At 45.2% G+C, this 22,769-nt stretch overlaps 1 long non-coding RNA gene and 1 pseudogene across 1 annotated transcript in view; one reads left to right on the top strand and one right to left on the bottom strand.

Annotated features, from left to right (window-relative positions):
- Positions 1 to 8,591, bottom strand: part of LOC129149303 (uncharacterized) — a 44,629-nt gene extending 36,038 nt beyond the window's left edge. Inside the window, exon 1 of the long non-coding RNA XR_008556225.1 lies at positions 8,514 to 8,591. This is a non-coding gene — a long non-coding RNA (uncharacterized LOC129149303). The remainder of the gene's footprint in view (positions 1 to 8,513) is intronic.
- Positions 8,592 to 20,790: 12,199 nt separating this feature from the next.
- Positions 20,791 to 21,955, top strand: LOC129149573 (p53 apoptosis effector related to PMP-22-like; annotated as a pseudogene).
- The last annotated feature ends 814 nt before the right edge of the window (positions 21,956 to 22,769 follow it).

The raw sequence follows: 22,769 nt of genomic DNA, 5'->3' as shown, positions 1-22,769 counted from the left end.
GTGATATACCCCAGAACTTTTGCTGATGCTTCCACTTCAAGACATGGTACAATGGAGAGGCATGGGCATCAGACTCTAACAACCTGGGGACCTATCCCAGTTACACATTCTTTTTTTGTTTTCTTTAAAGAGAGAGAAACATCAATGAGAGAGAGAAACATCTATCGGCTGCCTCCCACACTCCCCCAACTGGGGATCGAGCCCACAACCTGGGTATGCACCCAGACCAGGAATTAAACCAGAGACCAGGTACATGGGATGACACTCAACCACCTGAGCCACACTGGCTAGGGCCCAATTTCACCTCTTGAATGCTATTGTCCTTTAGCAAACAACAAAACTTCTCTGAGCACCTAGTGTAGCTTAAACTTCAAACTTTTTACAAGAAATTGGAAACCTAGAAACTTTATGAACTATACTAGTAAGTTTTAACATATGACAAGAAATGCAAATATTTTAAGACACTGTAGAGCAAAACAAACACATCCTAGGGCCTGAGTCAAGCCCTAGGCCATTATTTGAAAACTTTTCATTTAAACCAATGGTTCTCAATCCTGACTATGGATTAAAATCTGCAGAAGCTTTTTATTTTTTAATAAAACTACAAATTTCAGGTGGAATAGTGACATAAGATTGTTTTCAAAGCTTTCAGGCCATTCATATATGCAGTCAGGCTTGAGAGCCACCGATTTAAATATGTTGGACCTTCATCCAATAAATACTTGTTGTTTGTTGACTGGACTAAGGAAATTAAAATTTTGAAAACTCAGGGGTGTAATTCCACGGAAATAAAGCATTATACTAAATCACATCCTCCTGTCTGAGGCTCAGAAAATTCCTTTACTCAAGGTATCACAAGAACTCCACCCCCAGCAGCAACCAGGGGAGACGAGCCCCTCTCCTCTCCGGTAACATGTTCACGTGCCATATTTTGCGACAGCAACAAAGTTGACACTTTATAAATGGGACAGAAATGCAGGCAAACTGGCATTTCACTTCATCCCCCCATTATCACCTCCCCCTCTCTTCCTCTCCTTCCCATCTCCCCCTCCCTTTTTTCTCCTTCTCTCTCTCCCTCCTTTCTCCCCTCTTTTTCTTCTCTTCCTTCTCCCTTGTCTGCTCTTCCTGCCATTCTCTTCTCTCCCACCTCTCATTACCCCTGACCCTCTCTCCTCTTCTCTCCCGCTCTCTCTTTTCCTCTCTCATTCTGTCTCTTCTCTCTCTCCTTTTAAATCTATCACTCCTCATCCCTGTCACCCTAAAGAGTGGGGAAGCAAGAGAAGAAAAACAAGCCAAGCTGTTATTTACTCTGTTCTTTTCTCTCTCCCTTTTCACTGACATTTGAGCCCTGCAGCACCCAGGGGCCTGAAGTATATAAATGACTTCTTGGCAGGCCTTGTGAAGGCTTGAGCTGAGCAATTCTGACACTCTTTTAATCTTAACCAAACAGGACTGGTCAGGAGGCTCACCGGGCTGGAGGAAGCTTCCAGATACTTTCCTGCAGCAAGACCACAAGAGCAGCCCTGAGGAAAAACAATAAAACTATGTTGTCAGGGGTGGGGAATGGGAAGGAGGGTGGTTGCCCTGAAGGGAGCATCATTTTTTCCTTCAAAAATTGGAGGGAAGAAAAATGTGGGCTGGAACAAACAGAAGTTTAAGATGGTTATTTTCTGGCTTTGTGCCAAGGGCTGCTCTCACGGGGCTGCTGAGAGCGGAATCAGCTGGGGCACCTTTAACATGAAACTCGGTTTTCAAGATTCCAACGCCTCAAAGGCAGACAAGACCATATTTACCTACATAATTTCTCTCCTGTTTGTTTTATCTGACATCTGAGCTCTGAAGTGGGGAGCTTGGAGGCTGCGAGGATAAATCAGGAAGCCCTGGACAGAACAGTGCCCCTGGTCCTGTCCTCTAGCCAGGCTCTCTGGTTTTGTTATGAGTCATGTCCAGAGCTCAGAAAGGGCTAGGTACTGCCCTTCTCTGCTCAAAAACCTACCATTCATCTGCCCATTTAGCCAGTAAATATAACCTGGCTGTCTAACATAGGCTACATTCTATGCTAGAAGTTGAGGATTCTATTATTATAACTACAAACACTTATAGATTGCCTCTTCTGTGTCCCCTATGTGTTCTACAAGTTGTTATTTAATCTTTCTTGAAACCCTCCTATTTCCCCCTTTTTATAGAGGAAGAAACAGAGGCTTGGAGAGGCTCCCAAGTCACACAGCCTCACAGGGATTTGTACCTGAGCTGTCTGGCCCCACACAGGTGCTCTTCACTACCTTGCATCTCATCACTCTCACTGAACAGATAATCTAGTGGTGAAAATATAATCATTAAATAAGCAGGGTAATTTCAGACATTGAAACAGTCTGAAGATTCTAAAACAGGGTATTTCCTGTTATTTTTTGACAGGTTGCACCAGCCTTGGGAGGGCTACAGAAAGAACACTCAGGCAGAGCAAACAGCAAGTGCAAAAGCCCTGTGGCCCAAGCCTCTCCAGAAACAGCAGAGACCAGTGTCACTGGAGAAAAGAACCAAGAGGCAAGAGAGCAGCATGCAGTAGTTTTGTGCCAAGGCAGAAGTTAGGACAGGAGCCTGGGAGCAGAAGTAATATGTGGGAGGCAGTTTTAGAAGCATCCTGGGTCTCCATCCATGCTTCAATTACCGTGACTCCAGACCCATAACACTCTTGCTCCTGTAAGATCCAATCCCTGTGAATTCTTTGTGGTCCCCTGAATTACAACAACAAGGCAAACCAGCTCCAATCCTCCTCTCTCTGCTCCCATATTTACCCTCCTTGGACTTTACATCCTGGACTTGTCTATGTCAGGACAGTAAAAATAAAAAACAAGAGGCTTCGGTCTCCCTGCCTCCCAGTTTCTATGGGAAGGTAGTAGCTCAACTTCAGTGGGTGCCATGCTCCAAATTGCAAAAACACCTCCTGCCATGAAGCTGTGAGAAATTTTGTTTCCCAGGGGATAAAGCCCAGTAGCTAAATAGATGGTCACCCCAACCCCCAAGGTGAATCTCGAATGACCTGTGTGCCATCAAGTCCTCTTACTTAAGGATTAATTATTATTTATCTTGAAAACATGTATGTACAGTGGTCCCCCCTTATCAATCAGAAATATATTCCAAGACACTCAGTGAATGCCTGAAACTGTGGATATCACTGAATTTATATATATAAATTTGTCCTATACTTACATACCTATGATAAAATTTAATTTATAAATTAGGCACAGTACAAGATTAACAGCAATAACTAATTATAATAATACTATATAATAAAAGCCTAATATGCAAATTGTCTCCTTGACTGTGAGTTCAACTGGAAGTTCAACCGCTCACTATGACATGTGCTGACCACCAGGGGGCGGCACAAAACATGGCAGGTATTGGTGACACAGCACTGGCAGCGGGCCCCAATGGGGCCCAATGAGAGCAGGACCATGGCGTGATGGTGGAGCAAGTGAGTGGTGTCAGGCCAAGGTGGGTGTGAATGGGGCCCAATCACCCCATCAATCACCCTGCAGATGGTGACTAGAGGTGGTGGTGGTGGGGGTTGGGGCTGCTGCCAGGCTCCCAGGCACTGAGGGAGCAGGGTGGGGCCCAATGACTCTGTCAGAGGGGGTGCGTGGGGGCCTGGGGGTCCAGGTGCTTCTCAGGGCCCAGAGGTCAGCTGAGACCTGCCCTTCCATGCCAGACACTCACGCTTTGAGCGCCAGCCAGGCAGAGCAAACAGCAAGTGTGAGATTTCTCTGCCTGAGAAGTTCATCACATTCTGGTTTAATGGTTTTTCATTATATTTCCTCAACATCGGCATGTCACTTCCTGTTTTTGTTTTTTCTAGTTTACACAGCCAGCGTATAAGAGTCCCAGGAAGCCAGAGACAATGCAGTTTGTTCTTATAATTTCATAGCAATATAGTGGGCTCTGTCATCAATTCTGAGTTCAAATCCTGTGTGGTTCTGGACAAGGCATTCAACCTCTCTATCCCCAAGTTTCCCCTGTAGTAAGTTAGGATTAGGTATGACAGCACCTATTTCGGAGTCACAGCCAGGACTAATGGAGTGAAAGGCTTAGCACAAAACCCAGCAGAAAGCAAGTAATTTTAGTCAATAACTACCATGTTTTTAGGATCACTCACACTTACTGGGCTAGCTCCATGTCAAACACCAACATTAATAACAATGGAATGATGTTCACATCCCCAATATATGCTAACATTTAGTTTTGACCCTGTGGCAGGCACTGGGCTGAATCCCTTTTATCTTGTAAAATTGTGATAAAATATACCTACAATAAAATTTGCCATCTTAACCCTTTCTAAGTGTACAGCTCAGTGGCATTAAGTACATTCATATTGTTGTGCATCCATCACCACCGTCCAAGCTCCCTGTGCTATCATGCTGCCTCCTTCTAAGCCTGCATGGAAAATGTGGTTTCCTCTGAGAACTGCACACACAGAGAAGGCCCCATCCATGCCCTCACCCCACCAGAATGTGCCCTTCCCACTTCCTAACAGTAATGGTCACTGCTCACTGGCCTGTCATGCCAGACATTATCTTCATGATGCCCTGCAATCTGAGTGCTGTTGTTATCTTGTCCATTTTGCAGATGGGAAAACTGAGAGTTAGAAAGGCCAAGTCAAATAGCCTCAGGAGTCATAGCCAGTGAGGGTTAAAGAGGGGATTAACACCCATATTTGAGCCTTTAGCTACTGTACTTCCTAACCCAGCCAGAATTGACCAAGGTTATAAGATAAAAATTTACAGAGGGCCTACTGTGTGACAGGCATTGTTCCAGGCACTGGGGACACATTAGTGAAAGAAACAGTGTCGCTGCCTTCATAGGGCTCACAGGCTGGGGGAAAGGGGAGATAGACATCTAAATAAGTAACAGGGGAATGTAATGCAGGTGGAGAGAAGGAGCGTAAGGGGAGACACTCATGCACGAATTTTATGCACCAGGCCTCTAGTATCTCTCTCTCTCTCTCTCTCTCTGTGACCATTAAGACTGGATGACCAGAAGACCAGCCGGTAGCTATGTCACGCACTGACCACCAGGGGAAGCACTCAACTTCCTGTGGTACCTCCCACAGCTAGCCAACTTCCCACAGTCCCTCCCCACTGGCCAGCTGGCCCTGATTGGGACTGGGCGAGAGAACCCCGATCACCAATCAAGCTGAGGGACCCCATCTGTGCTCGAATTCATGCACTGAGCCTCTAGTATATATAATAAAAGTTATGTGAATGTGGTCTCTCTCTCTCAAAATGTCTATTGTCCTGTACTCACCCCCCTTCTTGTGATGATGTGAGATGATATAATGCCTACATGATGAGATGAAGTGAGGTGAATGATGTAGATAGGCACTGTGACATAGCATTATTAGCTACCACTGACCTGACCATATGTAACAAGCACTTTACAACTTCTCTCTGGCATATCCGAAATTGCCAACATCACTACTCTTGTGTTCTGGGGCCACTATTAAGTAAAATAAGGTTTACTTGAGGACAAGTACTGTGATACCATGACAAGCGATCAATCTGGTCACCAAGATGGTTACTAAGACTAATAAATGAGGAGCATCTACAGTGGGAGACACTTGGAGGATTCACGTCCTGGACAAACAGAGTAGGACATCATGAGATGTCAACTCACTACTCAGAATGGTGCCATTTAAAACTTATGAGTGGTTAATTTCTGGACTATTACATAAAATATTTTCAGACTGCAGTTGACCACAAATAACCAAAACTGTGGAAAGTGAAACCAAGAATTAGGGAGGACTAATGGGTTGTATGTGCTTGGCTTTATAAAAGTGTGAGATTTCTCTGCCTGAGAAGTTCATCACATTCTGGTTTAATGGTTTTTCATTATATTTCCTCAACATCGGCATGTCACTTCCTGTTTTTGTTTTTTCTAGTTTACACAGCCAGCGTAAGAGTCCCAGGAAGCCAGAGACAATGCAGTTTGTTCTTATAATTTCATAGCAATATAGTGGGCTCTGTCATCAATTCTGAGTTCAAATCCTGTGTGGTTCTGGACAAGGCATTCAACCTCTCTATCCCCAAGTTTCCCCTGTAGTAAGTTAGGATTAGGTATGACAGCACCTATTTCGGAGTCACAGCCAGGACTAATGGAGTGAAAGGCTTAGCACAAAACCCAGCAGAAAGCAAGTAATTTTAGTCAATAACCACCATGTTTTTAGGATCACTCACACTTACTGGGCTAGCTCCATGTCAAACCCCAACATTAATATCAATGGAATGATGTTCACATCCCCAATATATGCTAGCATTTAGTTTTGACCCTGTGGCAGGCACTGGGCTGAATCCCTTTTATCTTGTAAAATTGTGATAAAATATACCTACAATAAAATTTGCCATCTTAACCCTTTCTAAGTGTACAGCTCAGTGGCATTAAGTACATTCATATTGTTGTGCATCCGTCACCACCGTCCAAGCTCCCTGTGCTATCATGCTGCCTCCTTCTAAGCCTGCATGGAAAATGTGGTTTCCTCTGAGAACTGCACACACAGAGAAGGCCCCATCCATGCCCTCACCCCACCAGAATGTGCCCTTCCCACTTCCTAACAGTAATGGTCACTGCTCACTGGCCTGTCATGCCAGACATTATCTTCATGATGCCCTGCAATCTGAGTGCTGTTGTTATCTTGTCCATTTTGCAGATGGGAAAACTGAGATTTAGAAAGGCCAAGTCAAATAGCCTCAGGAGTCATAGCCAGTGAGGGTTAAAGAGGGGATTAACACCCATATTTGAGCCTTTAGCTACTGTACTTCCTAACCCAGCCAGAATTGACCAAGGTTATAAGATAAAAATTTACAGAGGGCCTACTGTGTGACAGGCATTGTTCCAGGCACTGGGGACACATTAGTGAAGGAAACAGTGCCGCTGCCTTCATAGGGCTCACAGGCTGGGGGAAAGGGGAGATAGACATCTAAATAAGTAACAGGGGAATGTAATGCAGGTGGAGAGAAGGAGCGTAAGGGGAGAAGGGGAGACAGGTGGTCTTTTTCGGTGACATGTTTGGAAATGTGGAAGAGGAGAGCAAGCAAGAAAGGAAGATGCAGAATAGTTTACACTCTAGGCCATGCTAGAATGAGCCCAGGCCCTTGTGCACCTGTGTCCCCTTCTGCGCAGTGGACCGGGACCGGCAGAAAGCCCTTACCTGTGGGCAGTAGGTATCTCAGTGCCAGCAGCACCAGGAGCCACTGCCAGCCTCCAGAGGTGCCCTGCCACGGGCCGGCCATTCAAGGCATCAGGGAGATGTGAGGGCCACTCCTTGCCCTGGCTGAGTCCACAGTCATGTCCAGCACCCCTCCCCAGGGCCAGGCAGCCAGGTGGTTGAGATCTGGCGGGTATCAAATGTGCCTAGGCGGCCTAATCCCTCTGAGGCCGGGTGGGGCAGGGAAGGGCCCCTTTACCTGTTCCCAGGCCTTGATTGGTTCCCTGGGCCCCTAAGCCTGCCTTAGTTCCCAGGAAAATAGGGACCCATGGGCGTGGGATGTAGCCTGTCAGGTTCAGCCACAGGTGTCAGGGGCAGCCTCCGCCAGGAGGTACTGCCCCCATTGTGTTCCCAGAACTAGGGCCACATCACGACTTTTGAGGGCCAGGAGCACCTTTGCCTTCTTGAACGCCCTCCTCCATTAAATTTTTTAAATTACATTTTACATCAGCTTTGGTATAATGGTAAATATAATCCATGGTGAAGTACACCCATTTCCTCCCCTCCCCCTCTTTGATTTCAAAAGAAATGAAAACATTTTGGGAGTCCCTAAAAGTTTTGTGGGCCCCAAGTATTGCACCTTGTAGGTCTGAAGAACAAGTCAGCTCTGCCTGGCCTCTGAGCTCTGAGAAACGTTTCCTCAGAGAGAAAAACGAGGGTGCGATGCCTTGGAGATATTCCATGGCCTTATAATAATGACTCAGAATATACATTAAAAGCCAGAATTCCCTATGGCAGCCATCAGGCGGTTGTCTGTATCTATGACTTTGTTTCTGTTTTGTTTTTGTAGATTCCATATATAACTGTATTTGGATCATATGGTATTTGTCTTTCTCTGACTTATTTCACTTAGCATAATACCCTCTAAATTCATTTGTGTTGTTGCAAAGAGCAAGATTTTATTCTTTTTTATGGCTGAGTAACATTTCATTGTATATCTATACCACATCTTCTGAGGGAAGGGTAAAAACAAAAAGAGTAAAAGGAAATAAGAGGTACAAACCTCCAGTTATAAAAAAAAACAAAACAAACAAACAATCCCACAACAACAACACAGTAAGTCATGTGGATATACAGCACAGGGAAAACAGTCAATGCTATTACAACACCTTTTTACGGTGACAGATGGTTACTAGCCTAACTGTGGTGATCACATAATGAATATAAATGTTAAACCACTATGTTTTAACCTGAAACTAATGTACTATTGTATATTAACTGTACCTTAATTTAAAAAAATCACAAATCAACGAACCTGTAAAGTCCAGCACTTGCCAAATCATATGATGAAGGACCAGTTTTAAGAACAGAGGTTAATTTGCCCAAGTCACACAGCCAATTTGAACGCAGGCCCATTTGGTGCTGCAGAATCTGCACTTCATCACTGTCCTGTGCACTCTCTTCCTGTAGGAACAGAGCAGAGAATGTGTGTGTGTGTGGTGAGAGAAGGGGTGTCCTCCCTGATCTAAGTCTTAAGGTCAGCTCAACCTTTTTAAACCTCAGTTTCCTCACCAATAAAATGGAAACAGTAATACTTACCTCCTAGAGCTGCAAGGAGGCTCTTTCTAACACTTTTAGAATGATTCATGCTGCTAATAACAAGCATTCTGGAGAATTAGTTGTTAAACAATGAGATGAATAGTTCAGAAATATGTGTTAAGAAGTGTGGCTACAGTGGACCCTTGAACAACATGAGGTCTAGGGGTGCCAACTCCCCACAGTAAAAAACTTCATATAAATTTTGACTCCCCCAAACTTAACTACTAAGAGCCTACTGTGGACTGAAACTTACCAAAAACATAAACAGTCTATTAACACATATTTTATATCTATATATATAAAACCCTAATATGCAAATAGACCAAATGGAAGAACCGGTTGCTATAACATGCGCTGACCACCAGGGGGTGCGTGCGGAACATGGCAGGCATTGGCCACAGGCAGCAGAGTGCAGAACATGGTGGGCGTCAGCTGCGGCGGATGGTGGAGCAGGTGAGCGGGGGCGTCAGACCAAGGCGGGGTGCCAGTTGCTATCATTGGGGCAAACCTCTGGTGGTTACTAAAAATTCTTTGCTCCCATGCCCTGCGGTCCTTCCCAGTGCTTGCACCTGCTGCCAGCGCCAGCCCTGCTTGCACCCACAGCTGGCACTGGAGCTGCCGCTTGCACCTGCTGCCAGCGCTGGTCCCGATCACTTGATGCTGTCAGTGGGTGTGAGCAGTGGCTGCTGGCCCAAATTGCCCCTCAGGGCTTCTCCACCTCCCCCTGCTCCTGAGGGGTGATGGGGGCAGCAGCTACCACTTGCACCCGCTGACAGTGCCGGCCCTGCTCGCACCCACGGCTGGCGCCAGCCCCAATCGCTCCACGCTGTCAATGCATGGGAGCAGGGCTGCTGGCAGACAAGGGACGGGACTGTGGGGCCACAGCAGGAGGGGCTGGGCAGGGATGTGGAAGATGGGCCGAGACCCGCCCCTGTGCCCACAGCAGCCTTGCGGCCCACAGTTCCTTCCAAGGTGCACGAATTCATGCACTGGGCCCCTAGTGTTATATATATTATATTAGAGGCCCGATGCACAAAATTCATGCAAGAATAGGCCTTACTTCCCCCGGCTGCTGGCACCGGCTTCCTTCTGGCACCCGGGACCCGGGCCTCTCTCCTGCTGCCGGCAGGCACCCGGGACCGAGGCTTCCCTCTGGCGGCCGGCAGACACCCAGGACCCGGACTTCCCTTGCAGCCCCGGCTTCATCCAGAAGGTCGTCCAGAAGGACTTCTAGAAGGACGTCCGGTCTAATTAGATTATTACGCTTTTATTATTATAGATAGTGAGCGCATTTATGTTATATATATTATATGGGTTCCCAGGAGGGTTTGGGTCTTTCTTCCCAAATTCTGATTTATTGGCTACACATATCAGTGCATTCTTACAAGTAAGTCAGCTATAGAAAAGAAAATGTTAATAAGAAAATCCTAAGGAAGAGAAAATACATTTACAGTACTGTATGTATTCACTGAAAAAAATCCACATGTAAATGAACCCATGCAGGTCACACCACATTGTTCCAGGATCAGCTGTAATCCCATATTATGAAAGAGGATGGAGAAGCATCAAGCAAGGTGCTAGCAATTACAGGAGACCTCATTTTATTGCACTTCACAGGGGTTGTGTATTTTTTTTTAAAACCATCCACTAACAAAAAGATTACAACTTGCTTTATTGCAATATTCACTTTATTATGGTGGCCTGGAATGGAACCTGCAATGTCTCTCAGGGCTGCCTGTATGTATTCAATGTGCCAGGCTCAAGGCAGTCTTTCATATGATGCTCCTCCTTTGACCCTTGCCAGACACTGTGGTGTAGATCGGTGTGTCTCGCATTTTATGTGCACATGAGTCACCAGAACTCAGAATCTGCATTTTTGACAAACTCTTGGTTGATGCAGAATTCAAGGATTACACTAGGAGTAGCCAGAGGTATCCCCATTTTTCAGAGGCAAACTGAGGCCCAGGGAGGTGAAGTGGCTTGCCCCTCTCACACAGCCAGTGAGGGCAGGGCTGGAATGGGCACCAGGATCTGACTGCAGAGTTTTGACAGCTGGGCTTTGTAGAATGCCACCTGGAGGCTGATCAGGAAGGGCCCCTGCACCAGGCAGAAGAACAGCATCTTGTTCTGAAGGCCCTGGACAGGCACTGAGGTGTTTTAAACGGAGCGACAGCAGGGTGAGGTTGGGATTCTAGAAAAAGCCCCTGATGGCCTAGGTGAGAAAGGCTTAGAAGGAGAGCTCCTGGTGGCTGTGTGTGTGTGTGTGTGGGGGGGGGGGGGGGGGGGAAGACCTGGGAAGGCCTCCCAGAGGAGGCACTTGATTTCTTTGGGTTACAAGTTGCCCACTAGGCTCCTCTTTTCAAATGCAGCAGCTGGGGACAGGCGTGACAGGTGTCCCATAACATGGACGAGTTTTTAGCCACACCAGACCAAGGACCCAGAGGATCCCAGCAGAGGTTCAGGCTCCTGGGTCCTCCAGCTCCCTTAAACACACTGGGGAAACTATAGCTCTCTCCCCTTGGGGAATGCAGGAAGCCTGCCCAGAAATGGCATTAGTCACTGAGCTGTCCCATTGTCCTTAAGCTGGACTCCATTGTACCCTCCCACATGACCAAGGGAAATAAATGCACAGGCGGATGGGGGAAGGGGTCTGACCCTGCTCAGCTCTTTATGAAGTAAATGCTGAGTCTGGGTCCAACAGAGTCAGGACCCCGGGGTCAGGCTAAGGGAGAATGGGTTCCCAGGAGGGTTTGGGTCTCTCTTCCCAAATTCTGATGTATTGGCTACACACATCAGCTCCATCAGCCCCCAAGTAAGTATGGTGTTTAAGAGTAGGGGTGCTAGAAGCTGATACCAGAGTTCAAATCGTGACCTTGCACCATGCTAGCCATGTGATCTTGGACAAGTTACTCAACCTCTGAGCTCTGTCTCCTCATCTTCCAACAGAGAAACTGCCTCAGAGAGGAGCTGTGTAAGGCGGTTAGGACTGCCTGGAACACAGTAGGCCTGCTCTGTAAGTGTGTTTTAATAAATACAAGCAGGAGTAAATGAGAAACTGTGAACTCTATCCTTCTGCCCTTATTCCTGGGAAGATAATTAGATTCTCATTATACCATAGGGAAGGCAGAACCTGGTGCAAGCTCATTTTGCACATAAGGAAACTGGGGCTCAGAGCTCATGGGCACATGGCTGGTAAGGGCTGGCACCTCAGAGGGCCAGGCTGAGGCCCAGAGGGAAACTTGGTATATGGCACTTACTCTGGAGAGCTGCTCTAGGCAAAGCCCAGTGGTGAGCAGTGACCAGAGCAGTGGACAGGAATGGAAAGGACTGGGTTTCAGTCCTGCTACATGACCTTAGGCAAGTCATTTGACCAATCTGAGACTGAGTATCTTATCTGCAAGGTAGAGATCACTCCTACCACAGAGGTCAAGATTTCAATTAGATAAGGCAGCCTAATTCTGGTTGTCACAACTGGAGGAAACTGGCATCCATCTAGTGGGTGGAGTCAGGGATGCTGTAACATTCTACACCCATAGGACAGCCCCACGACAGAGAATTATCTGGCCTCAATGTCAAGAGCATGAGCTAGAGAAGCCCAGGTTAGAACTTAGTAATTACCTATTCAATGCACTCATTACTATGAGAAAATGAAAGTATCCTGCTGTGTGGTACATATATATGCTCATGACAATTAACACCTGTCTTTCCAGAACATAGCCCTCTTCACCAAGCAGATCAGACACGTCTAACCCGTGCTGTCCACTAGAAACATAACATGCATCCCATATGCAATTCAAATGTCCTAGTAGCCACGCTCTGCGATGTATGAAGAAGCAGGTAAAATTAGTTTTAATAATGTGTTTTGTTGAACACAACATATGGAAACTATCGTTTCAGCATATGATCAACACAAATTATTCATGAAATATTTTAAATTTTTTCATACTAAGTTCTTCAAAAATACACATGGCCCCAACCCTAAAATAAGACATAAACTAGTCATGTACCACAAAAAAAGTCGACTGCTGGGGTTCATCACTAATAATAGCGTAGTAACTGCCACCCTGCCCTAAGTCTACATGCCTATTCTATTGTTAATTATATGTTTGTTTATTTTTTTTTATTTCAGAGAAAGGGGAAAGAGAAACATCAATGATGACAGAGAATCACTGATCAGCTGCCTCCTGTACCTCCCTACTGGGGATCAAGCCAGCAATCCAAGCACGTAACCTGACCAGGAATCAAACTGTGATCTCCTGATTCATAGGTCGATGCTCAACGACTGAGTCCCACCAGCCTGGTGCCTCATCATGTTTAATCATCCAATAACCCAATGGGAGAGTCCTGGAGCGCGCATTTCTCCAGGAAGGAGGCCCTTGAGCCTGTCATCCTATGACTTTCGTCAGTAGGGTCTAGGATCCCCAGAGGGTACCAGCTGCTGATTTTAGATGTCTTCTTTCTCCAGAGAACTTTTCACCATCCTTCTGTCTCAGACACTGAGGGAGGGGGGTGGGGGCACATCTTTTTGCCAAACAGCTTAGCTGCACCCTCCACACTGTGCCCGAGGGAATTCCCACACCGTTCAGAAGGAAACCATGTCTTCCTTTGCCTCTCCCATGTTTTGGGTGTTCCCTGGAGGATATCCCTTATGTTTGCTAACACCTGACTCTCTCCTGATAGTTCACACTCATCCATGGACCCTCTGGGGAAACTAGCCCCTTCCCTGACCCCAGGTTGTGAGAAAAAAGGCCTGGCCACAGGAAACACTGACCCTTCTCTAGGTCTTTGTGGGTACTGGGGACAAAGAAATGAATAGGACAGACTCTGGGGTCCCTCCCTCAAAGAGGGCAGGCTGATCAGGGAAATCTGATATCTTTGGAAAATACTTACCTAGTTCCTTACTGATACCTGAGCCCTGCATTCTGCCAGGAGGGGGTGTGGCTCTCAGGGAGCTGGCCTTTTCAGCTCAAGCCTAAGCTGCTACAGGACACTTTAAGGAGGGTGAGCAGACGGATTGCAACTCCCCAGGGGAAGTCTTAGGCCATTGTAGCCCCAGTTTCACTTTCTAAAGCTCAGGTCTGTCCCTGTCACTGGTGACACCATCTCCACCTGGCCGGCTCTGACCCCAGGATAACACCTCCATCCTTCCTCACACTCCCACTGCTGATCACTGAACCTCCTGATTCCGTTGTTCTTCACCCCTCTGCTCCCCAACCCTCCCACAGCTTCGGAATTCTCTGTGCCTGGCCTGCATCACCTCTTGGAACTGCTCCAAGTGCCTAACAATAGTAAGAAAACTGCCCATTATTTAGCTCTGCTAAATATGGGTTAGTCTCAATTCCCAGGGCCTTTGCACCGGCTGTCCCCTGTGCCCATCCATATGGCTCCCTTCTTCACCTTCTTAAGGTCTTTAATTAAATGCCACCTTTTCAGTGAGGCCTTCCCTAACTTCTTTAAAACTACAATCCTATGTATAGCATGGTGACTACAGTTAATAATACTATATTAAATATTTGAAAGTTGCTAAGAGCAGATCTTAAAAGTTCTCATCCAAGAAAAAAAAAATCTGTAAATATGTATGGAGAAGGATGTTAACTAGCCTTATTGTGGTGATCATTTCACAATATATACAAGTATTGAATCATTATCCTGTACCCTTGAAACTAACATAAGTCAATTATACCCCAGTAAAAATAATTTTAAAAAAAACTACAGTCCTGTCTGTACAGAAACTTGTACATGAATGTTCACAGCAGCATTATTCAGTAACATCAACGGAGGAATGGATAAGCAAAACGTGGTATTTCTGCACAGATATCCAATATATAATGAAATATTATTAAGTCATGTAAAGAAATGAAGTACTCATCCATGTTCACCATTGTATTACCAGGCAGACTTGTCAGGAACATCACTGGTGCCCTATGAATATCTGGGAAGGGAATGTTGAATGTTAAACACTCTATTGCTCTGTCAACATTGTCTCTCCACCTGACCTATGAATCAGGAGATCACAGTTTGATTCCTGGTCAGGGTACGTGCTTGGATTGCTGGCTTGATCCCCAGTAGGGAGGTGCAGGAGGCAGCTGATCAACGATTCTCTGTCGTCATTGATGTTTCTCTCTCTCTCACCCTTTCTCTCCTCTCCAAGCCCGGCTTTGGTCCTCATCCCTTGGAGGAAGTAGATACTACATCCTACATTGTCCCAAGGCCACCTCTGAACTTGAGACTCCATAAATGTTTATCATCGTTGGTTTTTTAAAATCATGATTGTAGCTTTTCCTCTCTCTCCCCTCACACCTCTGTCTCTCTCCTCATCTCTGAGATAACTACAGCTCTGTGGAACTTCCCCATCTGGACCCGATTCCCCAGTCCCGGTTGGAGTGAAAACAAGGGACAGAGATTCAGTGAATCCTGGGGGTGGGATGGATGGGACACTTGAGGCCACTTTCCTAATGTGCCACAACTAAGGAAGCCCTTAGGAAGTGAGGGTTTGTGACTCCATGGTAAAGAGGCTGAGGTGGGGTGGGGTGGGGTGGGGTTGGGTAAGGAACCAAGATTCACAGAAGGTCCGTGCCTGGTACAGAAAAACTCCCTGTAAACTTCTGTTCAAAGCATTTGAGGGAGAGATGTCCTATCTCCATGTTTCTGCTGCCCCCGTGTGTCTCGAAACAGAACTGCATGAACTCAGCAAGTCCAGACCCGCACCAATAAACAGCTCTGAGAACACCCTCCACCTCCCATGACATTGGAGGCCCATCCGCCTGAAAAGATGGCAGCTAAGAGGATGTTGGTGTGTCAGGCAGCCTCTAAGATCCCAAATATTTCTGCCCACTAGTATTTATTTCTGTGTATTGCTGTCTCCTCTAATGTGTGACTTGCTTCCAACAAATGGAATACAACAAAAAAATAATGTCATTCTGAAATTTAGTTATAAAGGGCATGGCTTTTATCTTATTTGCACCCTCAGCCATCTCATTTTCACTCATCCCTTCCTCCATCCTCTGTCTTTCCCTCCTCTCTCTCTCTGCCTCCCTCTCTGTATGTCTGTTTCTCCCTTTCCCCATCCCATGGAGAGGCCCAGATGTCCAGGAACTGTTGTCTTTGATCAGCTCAAAGTGAGGTTGGAAACAGAGCCCCTAGTCCCTGTCAGGACTTGGGGTGATCACAGTCCCTGCGGACATCCTGATGTTAACCTTATGGGCACTGTAAGCCAGTCATCCGGCGGAGCCATCCCCAGTTTCCGACCAACGGACACTATGAGATAACAACTGCTGGTGGTTTTAAGCCAAGTTATATGTTGGGTTTATAATGCTTACAGAATTTGGATCCACGATTGAGAAGGGACCAAATAAAACATTTTTTAAAAATCACAAACAACTCCTTAAAACTTATTTGAGTGCTGAATTGTTGTGCAGTTCCCTCCTGGCAGCACACTGTTCCCTCTCCTGAAGTTGTGGCCTTAACTTCTAAACACAAACCAAGACAGAGATAGTTTGGCTGACAGAATCTTGAAACTTTTATCGGTGTTAAAGCATCTCTCATTGTACAGTGGAGGAAGGGAGCTAAATAAGTGCTTCAGCTCAAGCTGAATACAGAAAGTTTCTACAAACTTCGATGAGCCCCTAAATTCTAATAATTTCCAAGACTATGGATATTCCAGCTCTCTTCATCAGCACATGGCATGAGAATAGGGAACTTACCAGGAAAGAGAGTTGTGATCAGGTTTCACCCCATTTTTGGTTATTAAAAAAAAAAATCCCTTACCAGAATCTGGGGTAATTATCCCATGGCAAACCCCAATATTCTTAAATTCTGGGTTTTGTTCACCAGAATATCCACCAGAAAGCTTCATATTTTTTCTACCTACAACTGGTCTCTTTGTTCAACTGAGAAAGTCTAATTTAATCCTCCCTGAAAGGAAAGTAACATAAGCAAATTAAATGTATGATTATTCAGTCTTTCTGCTTAAGATGATGTCACCTCCTTAGCACCATTTGAAAATTTCTGGCCCTATTTAAAGTCATTGCACTTTCCATTTTAGTTGTAAATATCCATATGAGTATGAGAATTACTTCACAATAGACATAAATATAATTTACTAGAGGTCCGATGCACAAAATTCATGCAAGAGTAGGCCTCTCCGCGCCCCCCCCCCCCCCCCCCCCCCCACCGGCTTCCTTCTGGCACCCGGGACCTGGGCTTCTCTCGCAGCCACGGCTTCATCAGAAGGTCATCTGGAAGGACGCCCAGTCTAATTAGCATATTATGCTTTTATTATTATAGATTGCCTTCATGGGGACTTTAGAATAAGGAAATGAGATAGTGCAAAGAAACCTAATATAGTGTGTGGCATAAGATGTACCATAATGAATAGCTCTCATTTCTGTCCTAAGCAGTGCTACTACTTAAATGCATCCCACACAAATATGTAGTGATTGAGACATGCCTCAGCTTCCTTCTGATTTAGAGAGTCATGACTCAGTAGGTTGGTATCACCCTTCATATCCTTGGCTATGAAGTTACGTGCCATCAGGTGGTGGTTCCTCCATTTCTTAGTACATGGTCTGAACCTCTTTCTCCCTGTGCCTTCTATAACTTTTCCCCAGCACACTCCATCTCACCTCCCAGAAGACAGGATAGGAGTGAGTGAGTGCTAAATGGATTCTGAACCAGGTAAATCCAATCTGGTAGGACTAGACTGATCCTTCTGGGAATACAGAATGAGATATCCCAAAAAGAACTCTAAGTGGTGCCAGTAATTGAGAAAATAGTGACAGGACTATCTTGAGGTTTCCTTTCAAATTTCTGTCATTCAAGTGCCAAACTTGTTACTCTCTCAACCCAATGTCATCCCAATAAATATAATGTTTTTAAAATTACGACTAAATTATAGAACAACCATCATTAAGAACCACCTGAAGAGTAGCTGAATAGAATTCCTATACCCTAGGAATAGAATTCCTATACCAAGGAAGCACAAAGAGTCCCACAAATGATGAACCTAAAGAAGCCCACACTAATACACATCATAATTGATATGGCAAAGATTAATAACAAACAGGGAATCTTGTTAAGTTGTATGAGTTCTTTATATATTTTGTAAATTAACTCCCCATCAGATGTATCATTGGCAAATAAGTTCTCCCATATAGTGGGCTCCATTTCCATTTTGTTGATAATTTCTTCTGCTGTGCAGAAGCTTTTTATTTTGATGAGTCTCACTGGTTTATTTTCTCCTTTTTTCCCCTTGCCCTAGGAAATCTATCGGCAAACATATTGCTATGACAGATGACTGAGATTTTGCTGCCTATTGTTTCTTCTAAGATTTTTATGGTTTCATGACTTACATTTAAGATTTTTATCCATTTTGAGTTTACTCTTACATATGGTGTACACAAGGAAGACAAACAATCCAATTTAAAAAATGGCAAATAGACACTTCTCCAAAGAGGTCATACAGATGGCCAAGAGACATATGGAAAAAACCCTCAAAGTCGCAAATTAAGACTACAATGAAGGCCCAGCCAGGTGGCTCAATGCTTGAGAGTTGACCTATGAACCAGAGGGTCACAATTAAATTCCCAGTCAGGGCACTGCCCAGGTTGCAGGCTCAATCCCCTGTATGGGGCATGCAGGAGGCAGCCAATCCATGACTATCATTCATCATTGAAGTTTCTATCTCTCTTTCCCCTCTCCTTTCTTCTATTAAATCAACAATAACAAACAACAACAACAAAAAACTACAACGAGGTATCACCTCACACCTGTCATAATGGCTACCATCAACAAATGACAAGTGCTGGTGAGGATGTTAAGAAAAGGGAACCCTAGTACACTGTTGGTGGGAATGCAGACTGGTGCAGCCATTGTGGAAAACAGAATGGAATTTCCTCAAAAAATTAAAAACTATCTTTTGACCCAGTGATCCCACTTCTAGGAGTATAGCCTAAGGAACCCAAAACACCAGTAAAAAGACCAATATATGCACCCCTATGTTCATAGCAGTGCTATTTACAATAGCTAAGATCTGGAAACAACCCAAGTTCCCATCAGTAGATGAGTGGATAAAAAGATGTGGGACATTTACACAATGGAATACTATTCGGCAGTAAAAAAGGATCTTTTACCCTTTGAGACAGCATGGAGGGACCTGGAGAGTATTATGCTAAGCGAAATAAGCTAGTCAGAGAAAGACAAGTATCACATGATCTCACTCATATGTGGAATGTAATGAACAAAATAAACTGATGAACAAAACAGATCCAGAAACACAAAAGCATAGAAAGACTGAGGAATCTCAGAGGGAAGGGGGTGGGAGCAGGAAGAGATTAACTAAAGAACTTATATGCATAAATGCATAACCCATGAAGGCCTGGGGTGGGGGCAGGGGCGAGGTGGAGAGGGTCAATGGGGATAAAAAGGGGGCATCTTTCATACTCTCAACAATAAAGATAAATTTAAAAAAAAAACACAGAATCTTAAAAGCAGCAAGAGAAACAGTTAGTTACCTACAAGAGAGCTCCCATAAGACAGTCAGCTGATTTAGCTGATTTCTCAACAGAAACTTTTCAGGCCAGAAGGGATTGGCATAAAATATTCAAAGTGATGAAGAGCAAGAACCTACAACCAAGACTATTCCACCCAGCAAAGCTATCATTTAAAATCAAAGGACAGATAAAGTGCTTCTCGGACAAGACAAAGCTAAGGAAGTTCATCACCATCAAACCAATATTACAAGAAATGTTAGAGACTGCTTTAAAAATGAGAAGAAAAAAGAAGACTGTAAATATGAGTAATAAAATGTCAATAACTACGTTCTTATGAATAATCACTTCATTGTAAATGGATTAAATGCTCCAATCAAAAGACATAGGGCAGCTGAATGGATAAGAAAACAAGACCCATATATATGCAATCTACAAAAAACCCACTTCAGGTAGAAAGACACACAGACTGAAAGTAAAGGGATGGAAAAAGATATTTCATTCAAATGTGGAAAATAGCTGGGGTAGTATTGCTTATATCAGACAAAATGGACTTTAAAACAAAGGCTATAATAAGAGAAAAAAATGGATATTTCATAATGATTAAGGGTTTGATCCAACAATAGGATATAACTTTTGTAAAAATTTATGCACCCAACGCAAGAGCCCCTAAATATATAAAGCAACTATTAACAGATATAAAGAAAGAACTCAATAGTAATACAGTCTATTATGACTTTTTGGTGACTTTAACACCACAATGACAAAAAAATAAATGGATAGATCTTCCACATAGAAAATCAACAAGTGGCCTTAAATTACACATTGGACCATATGAATTTAATTAATATTTTTAGAGCATTTTACTCCATAGCAGCAGAATATACATTCTTTCCAAATGCACATTTTCCAGTATAGGCCATATGTTAAGCCACAAAGCAAGTCTAAATAAATTGAAATTATATCAAGCATATTCTCTGACCACAATGGTATGAAACTAGAAGTCAATTACAAGAAGAAAATGGAAAAGCACACAAACACATGGATGCTAAATAACATGATACTAAACAATGGATGGGGTTAACAACAAGATTAAAAAAAATAAATCAAAATGTATTTTGAGACAAATAAAAATGAAAACACAATGACTCAAAATCTATGGAACACGGCAAAAGAAGTCCTAAGAGGGAAATGTACAGCAACAGAGGCAAAGTAAGCCATCAACAAAACAAAAAGACAAATGTTGAAAGGAAGAGGATACTCACCAAGGAAACATCCGATAAGGGGTCGACATGCAAAATTTACAAAGAACTCATACAATTCAACACCAAAAATAAATATAAAAATCACAAACCCAAAACAAAACAAACAAAAGCAATATGCCTATCAACAGACAACTGGATAAAGAATATGTGGTACATACATTCAGTGGAATATTACTGAGCAAGAACAAAAAAATAAAATACTGTATTACCATTTGCAACAACATGGATGGACCTCGATAGCATGATGCGAAGCGAAGTCAGTCAGACAAACGAAGACAGGCGAGCTCACCGGAATCTAGGTGGGCCGGGCCGAGCCCAGGCCGCCTCTTCCCTCACGGCCCACGCTCACTGGCCACTGTCCGCAGGCAGCGCCCCGCTGGCCTTTCTCTCTCTCTCTCTCTCTCTCTCTCTCTCCTCTCTCTTTCTCTCTCTCTCTCTCTCTCTCTCTCTTCTCTCTCTCTCTCTCTCTCTCTCTCTCTCTCTCTCTCTCTCTCTCTCTCTCTCTCTCAGGTCTCCACTGCACAGAAGCTGCTCGTGGGCCTGGCCTGGCCTGTGGTCCTGCCCCGGTTCCTGCTCAGCGTCAGCACCATGGCGCGACGTCCTGGTCCCATTGTCCACGTCCTGGTCCCATTGTCCAGGCGTCAGGCGGCGGGTCCGACCCGACGTCGCGGCCTCCGACGTCGCGGCCTCCGACGTCGCGGCCTCCGACGTCGCGGCCTCCGACGTCGCGGCCTCCGACGTCGCGGCCTCCGACGTCGCGGCCTCCGACGTCGCGGCCTCCGACGTCGCGGCCTCCGACGTCGCGGCCTCCGACGTCGCGGCCTCCGACGTCGCGGCCTCCGACGTCGCGGCCTCCGACGTCGCGGCCTCCGACGTCGCGGCCTCCGACGTCGCGGCCTCCGACTTGCCTCCTGGCGCTGGCCAGCTGTGGCTGGCTGCAGTGGCGTGACCACATCCCGATGTCCTCGCTGTGATGGCGATGCTTCCGCCAGGGCCGGAAGCGGGTCCTCCATGGATGGCTATGAGAGCCTGAGGGACTAACGCGTGGGGGAGGGCAGCCGTCAGCCACGCTCTTCTGCGGCTTTATCACCCTGGTGCCCTGTGTCACCCGCTCCCTCTTTGCCCTCCGCGGACCCGGATGCCTGTCTTCCGGAGAGTGATCGGAGGCCCTGTGGCCCTGGCTGCCGTGTTGCAGCCCCCCTCCTCGGTAATCTGCCCTGAGAAGTACCCCCAGACCTTCACGCTTCATTGCAGCCCTGCAGTCGCAGCTATACCTGGGCCTGTGGCTGTGGGTGGGCGGCCACGATTGTCCTCGTCGGCTGTGCCCGCTTTTTCTGTTGCCTCTCCGACTACGAAGATGACCCCTGGGCAATGCCAAGCCCAGGTACTTCCACACATCTGTCTAAGGTGAGGATGCATTCCTGCTGCCGGCACGGATTCCAGAGGAAGAAACGGGTTTCCCCCAGCATGCTTGCACGTTGGGGCGGGGGGAGGGGGGGGGCAGAGTTCAAATCATTAGACGAGTCAAGGTGCTAAAATAAATGCGGAGGAAATATCTCTTAAATGCTGTTATAGTTTCATATTCATTTATGTCTTATAGAATTAAACAAAACCTTCTTTTAACTAATTACTGTAATGTGCCAATTATTTCTTTCATACCTACCAATACCATTTATACTGCATTTGTAAAAGAATGTGAAACCTACCATTTAATAAGGTAAAAATGAGAAGACTTCAAAGATTTAAGTGACCTCAGCAAGTGTCTGTTTTTCCCCCGATTACAGGGACTGTCAGTGGTCGGCAAACTCATTAGTCAACAGAGCCAAATATCAACAGTACAACGATTGAAATTTCTTTTGAGAGCCAAATTTTTTAAACTTAAACTTTTCCTAATGCCACTTCTTCAAAATAGACTCGCCCAGGCCGTGGTATTTTGTGGAAAAGCCACACTCAAGGAGCCAAAGAGCTGCATGTGGCTCGAGAGCCACAGTTTGCCGACCACGGGACTGGCTCTATTAAAGAAACAGGAGAAGAGAGAAATATTGGTAAAAATTGTCAGTGACCAAATATTCAATCTAAGAGAAATGCAAAAATTAATATTTTTTCAGCCTTCAGCTGCTTAAAGAAGCAAAATGGTTTTCTAAACGCATATCCTTTGTGAGAATTTCTAATTAACACCCTGCATAATTAATACTTTGCTGAGCTTCACGTTAGCTTGAT

This window comes from Eptesicus fuscus, chromosome 6 (assembly GCF_027574615.1).
Source record: "Eptesicus fuscus isolate TK198812 chromosome 6, DD_ASM_mEF_20220401, whole genome shotgun sequence".
NCBI classification, from domain to species: domain Eukaryota; kingdom Metazoa; phylum Chordata; class Mammalia; order Chiroptera; family Vespertilionidae; genus Eptesicus; species Eptesicus fuscus.
The sequence above is the reverse complement of the archived record's forward strand: the minus strand, read 5'-3'. Positions and strand labels throughout refer to the sequence as shown.